The sequence below is a fragment of the Suricata suricatta genome, chromosome 2, assembly GCF_006229205.1.
Source record: "Suricata suricatta isolate VVHF042 chromosome 2, meerkat_22Aug2017_6uvM2_HiC, whole genome shotgun sequence".
Classification (NCBI taxonomy): domain Eukaryota; kingdom Metazoa; phylum Chordata; class Mammalia; order Carnivora; family Herpestidae; genus Suricata; species Suricata suricatta.
In genome coordinates this window covers 38,879,941-38,899,086 of record NC_043701.1, presented here as the reverse complement: position 1 = coordinate 38,899,086, position 19,146 = coordinate 38,879,941, and the positions used below count along the sequence as shown (strand labels likewise).

At 32.1% G+C, this 19,146-nt stretch overlaps 1 pseudogene; it reads left to right on the top strand.

Moving 5' to 3' along the window:
- Nucleotides 1–19,146, top strand: part of LOC115274841 — a 47,035-nt pseudogene that overhangs the window by 12,875 nt on the left and 15,014 nt on the right.

Sequence of the window (19,146 nt, the reverse complement as noted above, 5' to 3'; positions counted from 1 at the left end):
AATTATTTACAAACAAAATACAACATATGAAAAGTTCTGGGATGCATCAAAGCAATCCTTAAAGAGAAATTTACAGCACCAAGTGCTCATTTTAAAATTGAGAATGTCTTAAAACAATAATTGCAGTTTTAGCTTCAAGTAAGTAAAAAAGAACAAAATAATTCCAAAGAAAGTTAAAGAAATAAGAGCTTAAGGGAATGAAACAGGAAATAAAAAGTGAGTAAAGAAAATAATTGAAATTAAAGGCTGGTTCATTAAAGAAATAAATGAAATTGACAAACCTTTAACAAGATTGATGAAAGGAAAGGAAGGAAGGAAGATACAAATTACCAATGTGAAGAATACAAGAGGACATATTAACACAAACTCTGAAGATATTAGAAGGATAACAAGGGAATAACAAATTTACACACCTAAATTAAAAGCTTAAGTGCAAAGGACCAATTCTTTGGGAGGAAAAACTACCCAAGGAAACTTAAAATGGTGTAGATAATTTGTATAGTTGTATAATTAGTAAAATATTTTAATCCACAAGATGATGTCACTAGGGTTCATATTTCAATAAGAATGAAAACAAAATATATACATCTCTTTTCAGAAAATAGAAAAAATTGGCACTTCCTGACTAATGTTATGAAGCCAGTGTTACTTTAATACCCAAACCATTGTATATACAATATATATATATATACACATTTGTATATACAATTTTACATACACATTTATATGTACAATTGTATAATTGTATGCAATTATACAAATATATAGCATTGTTACAATTCCATTATCATATAAAAAAACATGTATGTATATATAATATATATAATACACCATCCATATATATATATAAAACACAAAACAACAAAATGAGGTTCATCCAGGAATAGTTAATATTCAAAAATCCATCTATCTATCTATCCATCTGTATATCGAGAACTATACCTATCACAACAAAATGGGGTTCATTCCAAGAATACAGGGTTGTTTCAATATTTAAAAATCCATCAATTTTATCCATCATTGTTAATAGACTAAAGGAGAAAAATTGCATGGTTTTATCAGTGCAGAAGAATCATTTGACAAAACCCAAACTGATTTTGAATAAGGACTTTCAGCAAATAAAGAGTGATGGGAAATTTCTTCACTCTCATAGAGAACACCTCTAAAAAACTTATGAGTAACATCATACTTAACAGTGAAACACTGAGGTTTTCCTCCTAAAATCAGGAAGAGATGAATGATGTTCACTCTTTTATATAACATAGTAATGGAAAGCCGAAACAGGGCATTAATATAAGAGATATATAGAAAGTGAGACAGAACTGATATTTAAGCTATACTTAAAGATTTAAATTATGCTATGATTTTTATTGCTGTTCTATTTCTATATTCTGTGTCAGCACTTAAGCAGCTTCTTGATAATTTAATTAATGAATTTGCTTAAACAATGTAATAAGTTCATATATCTTTCTTACAGTTGAAGGATGACATTTATCTTCCATTTTGATTAGTGCTCATTTATGTATTTTACTAGCTATAGATTCAGATTTGCATTTTTTAATTTCCCTTCAAGGGTAGAGTGAATATTTTCTTCAAGTTCTATTGATGCATCCTTCAGATTGGAGATTTTGTGGTTCACATCAACTTTGAATATTCACTATAAATGGCCTTTGAAATTTAAATGTCTCTTTCTTATTTGACCTAACCGATAACAATGGTCTCTGTTTTAGAGATTTATGGTTAAATGAGGGAATAAAGTGCAATGTAAATATGAAAATAAGGAAAAATAGTCATGCACTAGATGCTTATAGACTCCCTAAAAATAAGATACAAATTTAAGAGGAAGCCTCATTTATCACAGGATACCCAACAGTGACGTGTGAGAATAATATAGAAAAACAACTTGGCTGTGTGTGGTTGAGGGTAATCATACTATTTAAAAAAAATGTAAATTGTGAAATTTATTAGTTACTAAGAATGATCTCAAAACTATATAAATAATGATTTGGTGCTTTATTTTGTATCTACTTAATTGTTTGTTGTTGTTTTGCTTCTGTTTCTCAGAGGAGACAGTAACCAGAATCATAAAGGAAATGAATTTATTTTTGACATAATTTAAATTTATTGTGGGAATTACTTGGAAATTAAATAATTTACTATTTTTATATTCTGAGAATGAGATTGTTTTTATTTGATGCATGCAGTCCTACATTTAATAATAATTTAGTGAAATGGACAATAAAACCAAACAGGAACAAAATTGAAAATTTAGTATTTTTTGTAGATAGAAAATTAATTAATGAATGAATTGTTGTATATTAATGTGTTTGCCGTTTTTCATTTTCTTTTGATGTTGAATAGAACTAAAATGAAACAAAATTACTTTTTTTAGAGTAAACTGTGATACCATTTCAGGTAAATTGTCAATGTAAATTCTGCTATACTCCAGACTTCCTTTTTTCTCCCTAATGATGCCTGTTTCTATAACTAGTTTGATAGAGCTAGTAAATAATTTCCAGTACTCCAGTGAACAGTTAAGTAGGCACTTTCTCCTGCTGGAGGAATGAATCCTTATGGCAAATTAGAACTCATTCTGCCCAACTTTTATTCACCCTCTTGTGAACTCACCTCCTTCCGGGTCTGCAATTTTGCCCAGCATATTTGGCACTGAATTTGTTTGGCTGATTTTCATTTCATATTGTATTTGGGACTATTTGAGTTTCTGCCTCTGGGAAGTAACAAAGTCTGAAAATTAAAGCTGTTCTCAAATAATGTTAAAAAAAAGTCTGGAATCATAGTCTTAAAAGTCTCTTGCTGAATATAGCTATAAAGCTATGGGTTAGCACAATAATCTGAAAAATAAATTCCATTGAGCTAAAGTAAAATTCTTCCTGATTGAAGCAATGCATTATTTTTTTCTTAAAAAGAAATGGAGATTATTAAAGTTGAGGTTAAAAAAAAACAATTCTTTACTTGCAGTCATTTTTTATTATTGTGCTTGTGGCTGATTGTGATTAGCACTGTGGGTCTGAGTTAATGACCAAAAAATTGGTTACAAAAATACCTCAAAGCTGACATTGGCTAATATTGACTCTTTGAATGTTGGCTTATCATTCTCTATAAAGGACAGAACATAAAAGCAGTTATGTCTGATGAGCATAACTATTTTTTCTCTTTTTGTGAATACATATGATTGTGAATACATGTAATTTTGTATTCTGTTCTAAATGCAATATCTTAGTGCATTTGAAAATGTTACTTTATTGAGGATGATTCCAAGAACACCTATATTAGTTTTCTTTGCCCATATTTAGCTGTTGAAAATTATAGGAGAAAGTATCCAGGAAAGTTTCCAATGCCATATATGGTCCAGTCCAGGGTAAAGGATTAGCAAATCAAAGATACAATTAGCAGCATGTATTTTGTTTTGATTTAATCCTTGTGAATTAAGTTGACTGTGCAACTGTATTTGAATCCATACTTCAAAGTAGTTGTCTCCTTACAAAATGAAGGACACATTAATGAATGAATAACTTTGAGACAAACTTAGTTTGTGTACACGTACATACATACCTATCAGTCATGAAATAAAACATGTTAAATACCTAATTCCTCTTTTTTGGTTTTGTTTTTACATTTACTATAAATATACATATACTATAACATATCTATAAGTATTCATGCATGTGAAAATGAGTATCCACATTTAAGTGATTTTTGAAAATACTTTGATGTCTATAAATGGAATAAGGAACATTTAAGTGAATCACTCCTATACAGTGAACTTCCAAAGTCTTTATAATGACTCTGCTCCTATACATAACTGTTTTTCTTAAAGTAGGAAAAAATATATAGTTTAAAATAGACACAGATTGATTTTTAAATGATTTTCAGATTTAATCTCCTTATTAGGCTCTGTTTTTAGCATGTTACAAATTCTAAGTAGTGCACACATTAATAGATATTAATTTTTTCCTGATTCTACCCATAAACTTGATACATTATTATTTTTTTAATGTTTTTTTAATGTCTTTATTTTATTTTGAGAGAGAGAGCAGAGAGCTAGCAGGGGAGGGGCAGAGAGAGAGGGAGACCAGAATCTGAGCAAGCTCCAGGCTCTGAACTGTCAGCACAGTGCCCGACGCAGGGCTCGAACCCAGGGACTGTTGAGATCATGACCTTAGCTGAAGTCAGATGCTTAATTGACTGAGTTACCTCGATATATTATTTTTAAATCATTCCATAGAAAAAGTAAATCTTTATCTATCTGACCCAGGCCTTCTTGGCTCCAGGACAAAAATTTGGTCCTCTTGAATTTTATCGAACCAGAATAATAGTCTACGATTAGTATAAGACAGTAAGTGAATAGGGGCATTGCTGGTAATTATGGATTCTGCTTATAAAACTTAGATTTGGAACTCAGGTTCTGAGGTGCCCTGCAACATTTTGGACTGCCTTGGCTGCATTCCAGGCATACACTTCTCAGGATTGAACTCATGAATGAGTTCTCTAGCCCACTGACTCAAAGACTTTGTCTTTTTCTGCCTCTATCGCTCTCTTCGTTTTTCTCATCTTTCTAAAAATTATTTTTGTTTTTTGAATGGTTATTTAAAAGCTCTGCCTTTTCTCCTTTCCAAAAACCAACCAGAATTTCTGTTTGTAGATTTCATAAAGGTTCGCCTTCCCCTTCCTGCAAGTGTCTTATAATTCTTATTGATGTCATACAGTCTTACTTTAGTTTATCCTTAATGCCACAAGTATATATAATCCAAGCTTTACCTGCTGTGAAAAAAGAGGTCAAATGTGTAGTATTATTTAAAATCTCACTATGCCTATTCTCTACATGCTTATCTACTCTAACCTCACTCACTTTCCAAGATCATTCCATACCTTTCCAAGACCATTCCATATGCCACCAACATTGTAATATATGGATGTTCTCCTACACTATGATGGAAGAGTTTTATTTCTTTGTCTTATTTTTATTATTTAAAGTTTATTTATTTTGAGAGAGAGAGAGAGAAAGAGAGAGAGAGCAGGCATGCAATCAGGAGAGGGACACAGAGAGAGAGAGACAGAGAGAGAGAGAGAGAGAGAGAGAGAGAGAGAACCTCAAGTAGGCTCCTCAGTGTCAGTGCAGAGCTGGATGTAGGGCTTGAACTCATGAACTCAAGATCATGACCTGAGCCAAATACAAGAGTTGGATGCTTAACTGCCTGAACCATTCAAGTGCCCCTTGTGTGTGTGTGGGGGGGGGGTGGTTAATGATGGAAGGGTTTTAAGTCCTTGAGGGTCTTTAAACTTCATTAAGGTAGGGACCATGGTATTTTTCCCTTACCTTCTGTATCATCAGGGCCTACCTGATTTCTGTTCTTAGTAATAATTCAGCAAATACCTGGTAAATGTTTGAGTGTGTGTGTTTCTAGGGTCTCATCTGTGTGAGGGTCTTCATAGCTGGAGAGTAGATCTAGCATCTGCATGGGCATCCCTTGGCTCTCTGAGCTATACTGTCATTTGCTACTCGCAGTAAGGGCTTCTCCTGATGGCAGACAGGTGACAGTTCATGTGTGTATGTGTGTGTAAAATATCTTGTTGCCTTTTATCTACATGTCTACTTCCTTTCTACCTCTACAATTTTATTTTTGTCTGAAGAGTTCGTCACTGTAGCCCCACTGCCATTCCACAGATTTCATACTTAAGGACTTTAATTCTCAATAATCATATTGGAAAAGTACTAATTTTATTGTGTTCTTTTATTTTTTAATGTGTATTAATTTATTTTTGAGAGAGTGAGAAGAGGAAGGACAGAGAGAGGATAGCATTCATCTCAAGCAAGCCCTGTGATGTTGGTGAGTGTAGAGTTGGACACAGGGCTTGATCTTACCAACTATGAGATCATGACCTGAGTTGAAATCAAGAGTAGAAGGCTTATCCACTGAGCCAAAATAATGAGTCAGATGCTAACCAAGTTAGCTACCCAGATGCCCCTATTGTGTTCTTTTATTAAGAATCTTTAAAGCCTGTGTAAGGAGTTGAGGTGAAATACTGCTTAGAAAATTGAAAGCCTTTGACAAAACTGCCAATTGAAATTAAAAATGACTACTATTCTGGTTTTTCCTATGTAAATCCATCTGTTCCTCAAATTAAGATGCTTTAAATTTCTAACAATTGGTAACACTATACTATCAAAAAGGTTAAGGTAAATTAAAGTCATTTATGTGCTTTTCCAGAATTTTAGCATGTGCTTTAAATCAAGATGTAGGTGAGTGTGACCTCTTTCTGTTTCCTAGCTATTAATTTCCTGGCTTAAGGTCCTTGTTAACTTGTATTCCCTCTTGTATTTGCCAGATTTATTACCTTTTCAGATTCTTTTATTTTATTTTATTTATTTATTTTTTTACCTTTTCAGATTCTAACAACTATTTGTGTGATAGTTTCCACCTTTGACATTCCTGTCATCCAGAGACAGCTTCCACTAAGTTCCCATTATTTATCAGTTACCCCGGCTGAGAAAGTCAGTGGAAAAGGTACAGCTCTGAAAGGTCCTTTATTTGAAAAGAGGATCCAGATGACTGAATAGTCCTTAGGTGTTAAAATTTTCATTATTGACTATTTAGAAGACCTATGTGTAGGTGTGACTCTCCTTATTTTAAATTACACAATAAAAATATACACTTCAGTTTTGATGACATATAAATACCTACTTTAGAAATAAAGTAAATAATGAATAGTCTTCCTTGTCTGAATTTCACTTAAAAGATGAAAGCACTTACTGTTTTACTATCCCGGGTTCATGGAGTTGGAAGCATACCCTTATCTCATATTGATGATTCTACAATGAGTTTGTTTCAGTGCGAGTGCTGTGCTCTTCATTCACTCTTTACTGTCAGCACAAACCATGTAACTTGTGGAGGTGAGCAGCTGACTGAAGAATAGGAAAAAAAAAATCCACAATAGATATACATAAAATAAAACAATTAGAAATACCTTTTGAACTTATGAGACATTTCAGTTTATTTTCTGTCCTATGTGTACTTTTAATCAATGTTAAATCTGGATTACTACCAAAAACAACAACAACAAGCTATATTTCATTTTGAAATTGAATCATAGACTAAAGGAATCTGTCCTTAGTAAATTCTGTGTTACTACAATACAGTGTCATGTTTCCAAAGAATACTCTGATTGGATATATGCACTATACTATACTATATTATACTAAATCAGTATATATAAATTTATATTTTTCCTGTTATCACATTGATTTCTTCTAACTACATTAAGCTAGTCAACTCTGGCTGTGCATTAGAGTAATTTAAGAAGCTTTTCAAAACATTGAAGTTTAGGCCTCAATTAGTGCAAGAATAATTGAGTTGAATCTCTTTATCTTTTTTTTATTTGAGAGAGAGCGAGCATATGAGTGGTGGGGAGGGAGAGAATCTGAAACAGGCTCCACTCTTAGCATGGAGTCCATTGAGGGGCTCAGTCCTACCACCCTGGGATCATGACCTGAGCTGAAATTAAGAGTCAGACACACCAACAGATTGAGCCGCCCAGATGCCCTTGAACTGAATCTCTTAAGTATAGGGCCCAGGTATCAGTATTTCAAAAATTCTCCAGGCTAATATTAATGTGAAGTCAGAGTTGAGAACCATTAAACATGTAAGTGAATCCAGAGCCTAGCAAGCTCTGGAATTTTTAGTTTCTAGATTTCATTGATTATAGCTTGGCAATTTTTATAGGACATGAAGAAACTACAGAGGAAAGGATAGTTGACTAATTAGCAGCCTAGAATTCATTCACCATGTATATACATCTTTATAAAGTGACCATAAATACCTTATTCCACAAGTGCAGAAAAAGAAGCCAATTAGAAAATAATTTTCTTTTTATCTTCAATGCATGTATAGCTTTTATCCAAGTATCTAGGTTTCTATGGTGAGTTCTAACATGAATGTCCTCTAGCATCACTCCCTGAGAAGGCAAGATTTTGCTTAAAGAGAGAGGTTATTTTTGGAAACCAGAATCTAAATTTTAGATGGGCATAAAAGAGGAAAATATCTATCTTGAAAGGATTTATCCCAAAAGAATTGTCATAATAGGAATGTTAATGAAGAATAAAGATACTGATATAGATATGAGTATATGTAAATATAGATCTTCTTTATATAACTTTTTCTTGGTTTCCAAATAAATCTGGGAAAGAATTGGTTACACTGTTACCACTATTCCCTGAACCTCTGAAAACAGGAGAATGGCAGAGACAATTGGAATTCATGTGTCACAGAGTAGGGATGTGAAAAGATGTGATTTGAAAGGCAAAGTAGTCTCATATTTAACCAGATTTTCCTTTAGCTTACTGTGAATGTAGTTTTTACTCCAATTATTGGAAAAATGTATGGTGAAAGATCAAAAGTGAATTTTGACTAGAAAGTTTAAAAATTTTTGAGATTACTTGACTCATGGGCTATTGAAATAGGGGACTCCATAGGTAGAGAAGTCTAGAAATTCTGTAATATTTAACAATTTTTACTATGTATAAAATATTAATTTCCTTATAGACTACTATGTGCTTTTTTTGGTGTGCTTTTTTTTGCATTTTTATAATACATTTAAAAAGAAATGTTAAAATGAATGCTAACTTTGATCAGACATCTGTATGATAACCGTCACCTATAAGCATGTCTTTGAATCCTACTTCAAGTTGGAAGATACATGCTTTACATATTATTGATTTTTCAGTTTTTTAAAAATTTTTCTTCTGTAGTTTATTTTTGAGACAGAGAGAGACAGAGTACCAGTGGGGGAGGGGCAGAGAGAAAGGGAGACACAGAATCTGAAACAGGCTGCAGGCTCTGAGCTATCAGCACAGAACCCTATGAGGGGCTCAAACCCATGAACTGCAAGATCATGACCTGAGCCAAAGTTGGACGCTTTACTGACTGAGCCACCCAGGTGCCCCTTGATTTTTTCGTTTTAACCTTAGTGAAATAGAATGAGCAAATTATCTCATTCAAAACAGGGCCATAATATCACACAAATGTTTACTTTACAGTTTGATTTATAATTTTCAGTTGAATACGAACTTGCCATCTATATAAACTTAGCTCACCTTCAAGGAGATTTGGGACTCCAGTTAGCTTTGAATGACTTAAGTTTTTTCACCAAAAATTTATTAGAAGTTCTGGATGACCCTTATGAATCAGACAAAGCTGTTTGTGAGTGGGATTGTTTGCAGATGTGGACTGTAGCATCACTAAAATAAAAAAAAAATTGAGAAATGGTAGTCTTCAGGGAAACTAGTTTACCTCCATCAGTAGCCGATTATCATCATGAAGCAGCATTAGGGATAAAGATTTCTAATCACTTCCTGTTGCAGCTGGCTTCAAGAGAAAAAGTTTTATTTTTTTGCTTAGAAAGTACTTAACAATTTTCTTGGGTAAAATATTTTTAAATGATTGTGTTAAATGCTGTCTCTCTTAAAGAATCTTAGCATTATATTATTTTTATTGGAAAGCAGTCAGTAATAGATATAAGTAATTTAGGTTACATGGGTTAGAAGATCACAATTTTAGCCAAAGGCCATCACAACAGTATTTGGATAAAATAGAGGCATTTTCAGAGAGAAAAATGTTATAAGATACAAAACAGAGCAGAATGAGATGACTTTGTGAATATGTGGATGCATAGCTTGGTTGCATTTGCAAAGAAGTTGGAACTGTTTAACAGTTTTTATTTAGGATATTTGTTTTAAATTTAAAGGTATTTTTTTGTTAGGGGAGGGTGGCTTTTGCTTTTGGTTGAAAAAGGAAAGAAGTGCTAATGTATTAACTCTATGTCAAAGACAAGGATGAACACCTTCCAAAATGGAGAAGCTGTTGAAATTGGAAATAGTAATAATTAGCTTCAGCATATATTTAAGATATATTTAGCATCAAAAGAGTCATTGAAACTTTTGCAATTTAGCATAAATATTTAGGTTTTATAGGTATTATTTTCTAAGTATGTATGTATATCTGTCCTCTTATGTGGCTGAGATAAATATCCTTAGCTAAATGTGTCAGTTATCCTGAAGACAAACATTACAATAATTATGAGTTTTTCAGATAGACCAGGTTAATTTCAGATATCTTGTTTAGCTAAATTAACCATTAGCTTATAAAAATCATGCTGAATTTGGTTATGAAATTGATGATCACGTGGCTATCATTAGATGTTTATAACTCACAAAAGGAAATGTATTTTTTAAAGTGAATATGCCTTTAGAGCATTCTACTTCTACTTCAGTAATGGGGCTTTTCTATATTACTTTTATTAAAAAAATAAGGTTTTCTTTCTGGTAAAGAAGAATAGAAAAATAAAATATTCCTTGGGTGAGTGGCATTGAATGTGATGCTCACTGAGAAACCTCTCACTCTGAAAGAAAATGCCCATCAGTAAGCTCTAGTCTTTGGTCACAGAAACTGCTCCTGCTCCATGTTTAAATTACACTTTCTTAGGCATTTACAAAACATATACTTTTGACCTGTTGTGATTTCCTGTTAGATAAAAAAATTAAGCTATATATTGTTTCTCAGTTATAAGTCATATATATTTATTATATTTATTAAGAAAATAAATATTTAAGATTTCCCATTTTATCAAAGAGAAGTAGACATCAAATGCCATTTGGTCAAACTGTAATTTATTATAACAGTTCAGAGCTGTTCCTGAGAATAAATAGCTCCTGCTGTTTAAGATCTAGGCAGTTAAGGCTCATCTTTGAATTTCACTGGGGAGAGATTTTCAGATGCCAAGATAAGAAGCAACAGCATGGATGATGGCTGTATTAAGTGCACTTGGGCTATTTTGTAGAAGAACCACATCTGAGATTTGTATCTTGTTTTATGTCTCTTACTGTTCATATATCACTTCAAAAATGGCCTTATCTTGTTTTGAATCCATAGATTATAACTCTAATACATTCATAGATATTGTATTTCAAGTTGAAATCTTGTAGCACAGTCTTAAATATATACCATGTCTTTATATCCTGATCTTATTTTTAAGTAAATATTAATTCTACCATTTATTAAATAATATTATTTGTGTAATGTAAAACCTAGTGTATTATTGGAATAATAATTATAATTTAAAAATAATAAAAAGTATATAACAAATCTCTGAAATAAGATTATAAAAGTTTATAAAATATAAATGAGATTATATTATTTTAAAATAATTTACATAAGCTATATAATGTTGAACTCATGTATTAAGTTTTTATTGAATATTTACTAAAATAACAGAAGTTATTTATTAAACAATAGTACATACTTTAGGAACATTATTATAATTAAACCTCACAACAAACTGCTAGGAGTTTCAATCCCTATGTTTCAGATAAAGAAACTGAATTTTGGAAGTAAATAACTTTTCCAAGGTTATATGTTTAGTAAGGGGCAAACATTGGATTTATGTCCATTTCCATAACTGTAAAATCTATGACTTTTATTACTGTACTAGAGTGGGCCAGTACCTCGTTGAATGCAGAATGCAAAGAAATAGAACCATTTCTATATTCTTTCAAGCAACATTCAGTACAATTGAGAATTTACTTATCAGAAAAAAATTAAATTTTTGGCATTTTAAAATTGCCGATTTCCTTGATCAACATTTGGCCATCTTGCTTATTTGTATAGCATCTGGGGTTTAATTTCAATGTATGGGATAAAGGAATTGCACTAGATATTTATGGTCAATTACAGTTCTAAAGGTTTGTGATTATTGTGATTTGAAGGCAAATTCATTAATTCATTTAAGAATAATGGGTTATTATTAGGACCTCATTCAGGTCTTTGCTCAAATGCAACTCTCTGAAAGAGACCTCTCCAGTCTACCCTGGCCACATGCCAGGTTAGAAAAAATTTAGAAAAGTTTGAGAAAAAGGAATGCATGAATAAGTCAAAATGTCACTGATTTAATTTTATATTTAAATATAATAAACGTGTAACAAGATACTTGTTGCGAGGAGTAACAAGACACTTGTTGTGAGGAGTATATATAGTTACATATATTTTTGTCACAATTGCAACTTTTTGTTTTTCTTTTGAAAAACCATATTTAGAATGACTAGATTATATTTTCAATGATACTTTCTCTGAAGTTCTATAATATAGGCCATATAAGGATAATTGTTAGCTAATTCAGATTTTGATCAATCTTAAGTTTAGGATTTATATGAAAAATCTGTACCATATGTTCTGCATAGATGTGCTATCACTATTACTTGATATCAAAACATTTTTATCTTCAGAGAATTATTTTTTACTAAGATCATAAAATCCATTATTTATATGGAAGATAAAGCAGTTCTGTTCATGACCCTTAATGGAGATAACACAAAAGAGTAAAACACTTACCTGGTTTTTGGGTATTATTTAATGTTTATTTACTCTGAGACATGAAGTTATATAACTTCATTGTAAATATTTACTACATTCATTTTCTTTGGTTTCTTTTATTATGCACATGTTCTATAAAACCTGCCTTGTTTATAGACCTTATCTGACAACAAAAAACCAGAAAACATTTCACCTAAAGGAAATGAGTATAGGGGTGCCTGGGTGGTTCAGTCAATTAAGGGATCGATTTCAGCTCAGGTTATGATCTCACCGTTTGTGGGTTCGAGCCTCATGTCGGGCTCTGGACTGATAGTTCAGAGCCAGGAGCCTGCTTCTGATTCTGTGTCTCCCTGTCTCTCTGACCATCCCCCGCTCACACTCTGTCTCTGTCTCTCTCTCAAAAATAAATAAAATTAACAAAAAAAATCAGTATATTCATTGAAAACAAAAGCTGAAGCATAATGATTTCAAATATATCATATATCATGTGAGTTTCATATTATAAACATTTCCTAAATCTCAATGGTAGTTTAAAAAATAGAGCAGAAGAGGGGAGCCTGGGTGACTTAGTCGGTTAAACATCTGACTTCAGCTCAGGTCATGATCTCAAGGTTCGTAGGTTTGAGCCCTGTGTTAGGCTCTGTGCTGACAGTTCAGAGCCTAGAGCCTGCTTCGCATTCTGTGTCACCCTGTCTCTCTGAACACCTCCCCCAACTCATGTTTCCTCTCTCTCAAAAATAAACAAACATTTAAAAAATTTAAAAAATAGAGCAGAAGGAATATCACCTTTTTAACACTGTTGTAGGTATTTATTAATATGGTAACATTGGTATAAGAATGGGTAACACTTCTCCTTTTAGCTGTTTTATCTATTCATAGTTTTTTGTGTTGTAGTTGTAATTTATTATATGGTAATACTTAAGTATTTCATGTGAATTTTCTTCTTTTTTAATTTTTTAAAATGTTTTAATTTATTTTTGAGAGAGAGAGACAGCGTGAACAGGGGAGGGGCAGAGAGAGAAGGAGACACAGAATCCGAAGCAGGCTCCAGGCTCTCAGCTAGCTGTCAGCACAGAGCCCGATGCGGGGCTCAAACCAGGAACCGTGAGATCATGACCTGAGTGGAAGTTGGACGCTTAACCAACTGAGCCACCTAGGCACCCTGTCATGTGAATTTTCTAAGAAAATATTTAATTAAAACTTGATATGTCTGTGACTGTAATTTTTATTAAGATGACAACATCCCATAGATTGGGGATATATCATGGTTTACTTCTTGTTTATCTATTGACATTTTTCAACAACTATTAATTGTACACCTGTATGTGCCAGGCATTTTTTCAGTGCCAGGAATTCATCACTAAAGGCCATAAACTTTGTAGTCCTTCACATAATATGGCTGATTTTCTATAAATTAAGACAGCCAATGAACTAATAATGATGTAATATATATCAGGGGATTATAAGAGGTATAAAGAAAACAATAAAATAGGATAAGGGTTGGAAGAGGTGAGTACAGACTTCACCTGTTTGTGGCATCGAGAAGGTTTCTATTTTCTGGTTTGTTTGTTTTGTTTTAGTTTTGCTATTATAAATAAAGAATTGAAAAATAGAACCAGAGAGATAAATGAAGGACCAAATACATAATAGATACTCAACTATTTGATGCATAAATGTAAAGTTAATAAATTTAGTCATTCTAAAGAGGATAGACTTTATTCTGAAGGAAATTTCTTTGTTGAATAATGTCAGTAATAAATATAGAGAAAATGAAGCTGAAAAGTAAAAATTTTTAAGGTAAACTTTTCTTTTCTGGGAAGAAATAAATAAAGATGGCACTACAACAGTGGTGACTGAGCAAGATAGAAAACCAAGAACCGTAAAGGAGACAGAATCTAGTTGTTCATTTGAAATAGAAAGTCATAATTATATTCAGGTAATAGTACTCTTTTCCTACTTTTTAAAAGAGTGACTTACAAGTAATACTTTATTCCTTATCGCTTTTACTGATATGTTAATATAAAATATTATTGACCTGGACTTTTACTCTGAGTATACATTAGATGTGATTATAGATCATTTGTTTTAGAAATAATAAGAGTCCCTGATAATAGTTTCAAATGTATTAGTATGCAATTTATACTTTCATTATAGCTTATATTTATTGTATTTCTTTTTAATACATTTTATTCTCATTCTAATTATAATTATTTCTATTTTTTTAGTTTTTAGTAGACTTCTCAAGGGTCTAATTATTTGTTTATTCCTTGAATATAAGTATTGATTACTTTATCTTTGTGTAATCTAATTCAAGTGTATTTGATGTTACTGTTATTAGCTCATTTTTTTCTTTTTTCCTTTGAATACTACTTTTATTTCTCCTTTTGCATTCAGAAAATGAATGAATAGCTAATGTCTTTTCTCTCTGTTAGATAAGAAAAACATTAGGGAAAAATTTTGACTTTACCCTGACTTAAACTCATGCATTTGTCCTATTTTTTATCATTATTTTTCTAAATAGTCAAATTGTCTATTTTTTCATTTCTCTCCTAATTGCTAGTTGCTCAGGACAGAGAAAAAATCCAGTATGGGTTCTATTCTCTCTCTTTTTTTTTCTATTATAAGAAATGGCAATGATCTACATACGTAGAGAAAACAATATCATAATCTTCATGTCTTCAGTTTCAGATATTATCTACTCATGGCCAATCTTAATTTTATTGGTACCCTTAGCCTCTACTTCCCCAAAATTATTTGAAGCAAAATTTGGAAATTATATAATTTTATTTATAAGCTGCGAGTGGTTGGTATGTCCCTTTAAGTTTCTTTTAAAGGTATTCTTCCTCTATGCCTGTTTTTCTTTTGCATTTATTTTTCACAAAAGAAACCACTTGGCATGTCCTTAGAGAATTTTAATGTGAATTTTGCTGATTACATTCTCACGTGTCTATTAACATGTTTCTATTTGTTACTTAAATTTTTCCCTATAAATTGGGAGGTAGACTTAGATGTTTGATCAAAGTCAGGTTTAAGGTTTTGGCAAAACCACTTCATAGTTTTTTATGCTTACATAATCCCTTTTTCTCTCTGTCAGTAGCAATTGATTATTGCCAATATCTTTTACCTCTATGTTATTAGGCAGTTAAAAAATGATAATAGGCTAATATCCTAGTTAGCTGTGATGGTTCTACAAAGAGGAACCTTTCTCATAAATGATTGAGTTATCATGGTGAATTGTTTTTATGTAAAAGAAAATAAATACTAGATTAATTGCTTTTATTTATGATTTTTTAAAATACTTGTTGGTTCACTTACACCAAAGGTAACAGAATTTTTGTTGTGGCTGTTTGTTTTCATCATTGAAACTTAAAAGGTTTAAATATTTTTTATTTGTTAGAAAGGCTGTGCTTACTGATATTTCAGTTAAATTTTTATTGTATAGTTCTTGTTTAATTTTATTGTGGTCAGGTCAGGTGACTTTTTGCATGTTTGTGATTTTATTGAAGAATAGTCTGTTGCATCATAGAGAACAAGAGAAATAAATAATAGAGGACAGTAAAACATAAGAAGCAAGAAGCTTCTGGAACATGTTAGGTACAGATAAAGTAATGGATCATTTGTGTGCTGACACAGATAGGAGATAGAATGAACAAGTATTACATATTCATGAAGCACCAAATTTTTATGACAGTTATTTCACCTTTAAATCAAGTACTCATTTGTGTCACCCATCTGCCCCCGTGTATCCTCTGTCTGAGGTACCTAGAAACAAACCATAGCTGTGTAGCAAGTTATATGAGCAATAGCTCCTAGGCTGGAGTCTGGGCGCCGTATCTTTTCTGTAAAATAAGCATGTGTTTCCAGGCACCTTCCTTCTGCTTCGCCATCTTGACTACTTTCAACTCTGGTCCTTACAGCCATATTATAGCTGGGAAAGCTGATGCAGGAGAGCAAATGGCAGAAAAGGAAGGAGGAACAGAGGGAGGGTTTGAGATAGTGTGATTCTATCCCAATGGAATATGTCATTTCTGTACTAACCTATACTGTTTGCTATTTATTTGAAATTCATTTAATAAACCATGTACTCAGTGCATCTTTTTTTAAAAATATAATTTATTGTCAAATTGGCTAACATACAGTATATAAAGTGTGTTCTTGGTTTTGGGGGTAGATTCCCGTGGTTCATTGCTTACATACAACACCTAGTGCTCATCCCAACAAGTGCCCTCCTCAAAGCCCCAAACCTACTTTCCCCTCTTCCCCACCATCTCCCCTGCATCAACCTTCAGTTTGTTCTCTGTATTTAAGAGTCTCTCTTGGTTTGCCTCCCTCCCTGTTTGAAACTATTATTTTTTCCTCTTCCCTTCCCCCATAGTTTTCTGTTAAATTTCTGAGTGAAAACATATAATATCTGTCTTTCTCAACTCATCTGGAGACTTTCTGTACTGTGACTTCTAGGACGGGATGCCTGATAGAATATATGACATAATAGCATCAAAGTGTTTTCCTACTTTACCAGTGGCCCATACCTAGGGCTGAATTACAACTTTTATGGGTCCCTTCTTCTATAAAAGTTTTAAAACTTATATTTTGTGTCTATATTGGTATAAAGATGAATATATTAATATTATATACTAATATTTTCCACCTAAAAAGTTTATTTCTTCTTTTGATTTACAAGTAAATTAGGATATTTTCATGGGTTTTAGAAACATTGTGAGCTGCAGGGACTGTGCCTGCTCTATGCAGTGAAGAATTTTCTAATTAAAAAAAGCAAACTTAAAAACCCTATAGAAATGTAAAAATAGGAAGTAAAAATTTCCCATTTCTACACATGGCTATTATTGACAGTGTGATACATATATTTATATATATATATGTGCATGTATATACATTATAGGTAATGTTTTGCTGTTCTTGTATACATACACAGGCGCACGCTCTACTGTATGGGATGATACAGTAAACCCTGTTCTTTGTGTTGATCTTTTCATTGACAGCATATTGTGGGCATATACACTCTGGATGATACCTCAGAGATCAGATACAGTGGCTTCAAAGCATATTTACTGAATTATTAAAGAAAATTCAAATCTCTAACAGAGAAAAATGATTTAAAATTAGTAACAAAATTATTAGTAATTTATTATTAGCAATAAAATACAAAAATTAGTATTTTATTAGGGTAAATAAAATACTTTAGCAAAAAAACAATTAGCTTGTGAGTCATGTTGTCATAAAGTTCAAATGAGGTGATGTATATTAAGCCACTTATCAGACAAGAAATGTGATTATATTCATCTATTTCTAGTGATGATTTGCTTTCAACAAGATGAAATTTAGGGGAGATCCAATAGAAAGTTCTACAAATGGAACAAAAACTTGAGTAAAAAATAGTAAAACAGAGGAGACAGGACTTTATAAGATATGAAAAATATCTAAATGTTATAGATGGTAGTCAGTTAACAATATCACAAGTATGATGTAATCTCCATAGCTAAACACAAAAACCAAAGAAACAAATAGATTGCTTCTGTATTGACAATGGGAACTTTAGTCATACCATACCTATGGCAGTGGTCTAACTCTGGACACCACTCTGTTTTTTGTATGTTAAAGCAAAACTCAATCCCATTCCAAGAAAATTAAATCAGAACTTCTGTGACGGAGAGCTAGTGATTTAAAAAAACAAAAAAAGATCCCAACCGTTGTAACATAGATCTAGGGTTGAAAAACCCCTATTTGAATATATCAGGGTTTTTTTTAGTAGGCAAATGAGTCATAGAGAATATTTAAGACCTGGATATATAGTTTTTGAAGTGACCTTTGAATCTGAAATCTTACATAGTAGTAAGGCTGACTTTGTGCTGTGAAATAGAATTTATCTTACTCATTATCAGCAAGTTAGCACAATTCATGAAATACTTCTTTCCACCTATATTTCACTTCAGTCTTCTTTTGATGCTCTTTTCCCATCATTTTTCCATTTCCCATTATTTGTTAGATCCTAAAATAAAAAAATTTATTTTTGTAGTCTGTTTGATCAGTAAATTTTCCTGATGGTGGTCTTAGAAAATTTGTTTATCTTTAAGAATGGGGAAAATAAGCTGTACAGTTTATTTTTAAAGACCAAATCCAAGGAGCTATTGTTCTGCATATTCTCTTTCTGATTATTCCTCTCCAGGATTTCTGTATAATCCTTAAAAACCATTACAACTAAGTTATGAGTATCCACTTAAAGAAAATATTTTCTTTTTTCCAGTGAACTTCAAAAGTAAGTCATCTTTACCTCAGAAGGAAAGATAACTGTTTTCAAGATAAGACTAATCACATTAGGTCTTCAACAATCTCTTTCTAGTCCACAGTTATATTTATCTTCAAAAGGTCTAATGCAGTTCAAGGAAAAGATGTATGAAATCAGTTTGATTCCCTAAGGCAAACCCAGAAAGTCTCTTATATTTATTTCTTTTAGTAAACTTATGGCTGCTGTCTAAGCCAAAGTTAAAAGCATAAATAACAAATAGGAATGGACCAAGAAGCTAGATAAATTGACTTCACAACTAGATTTACATGTTGGATCATCAAAACTTTTAATGCCTCAACAATTAATTTATAAATGCTCTCTTCATGGGAGCCTTCCCATTCTTTCCTCCTGTTCCACAGTCCTCTACATTAAAGTACCTTGGCTTTCCCCTGAAATGTAAATCCTTCTCTGACAATAATGTGATATATAGAAAAGTACCATTTACTAAATTTCTTTTGC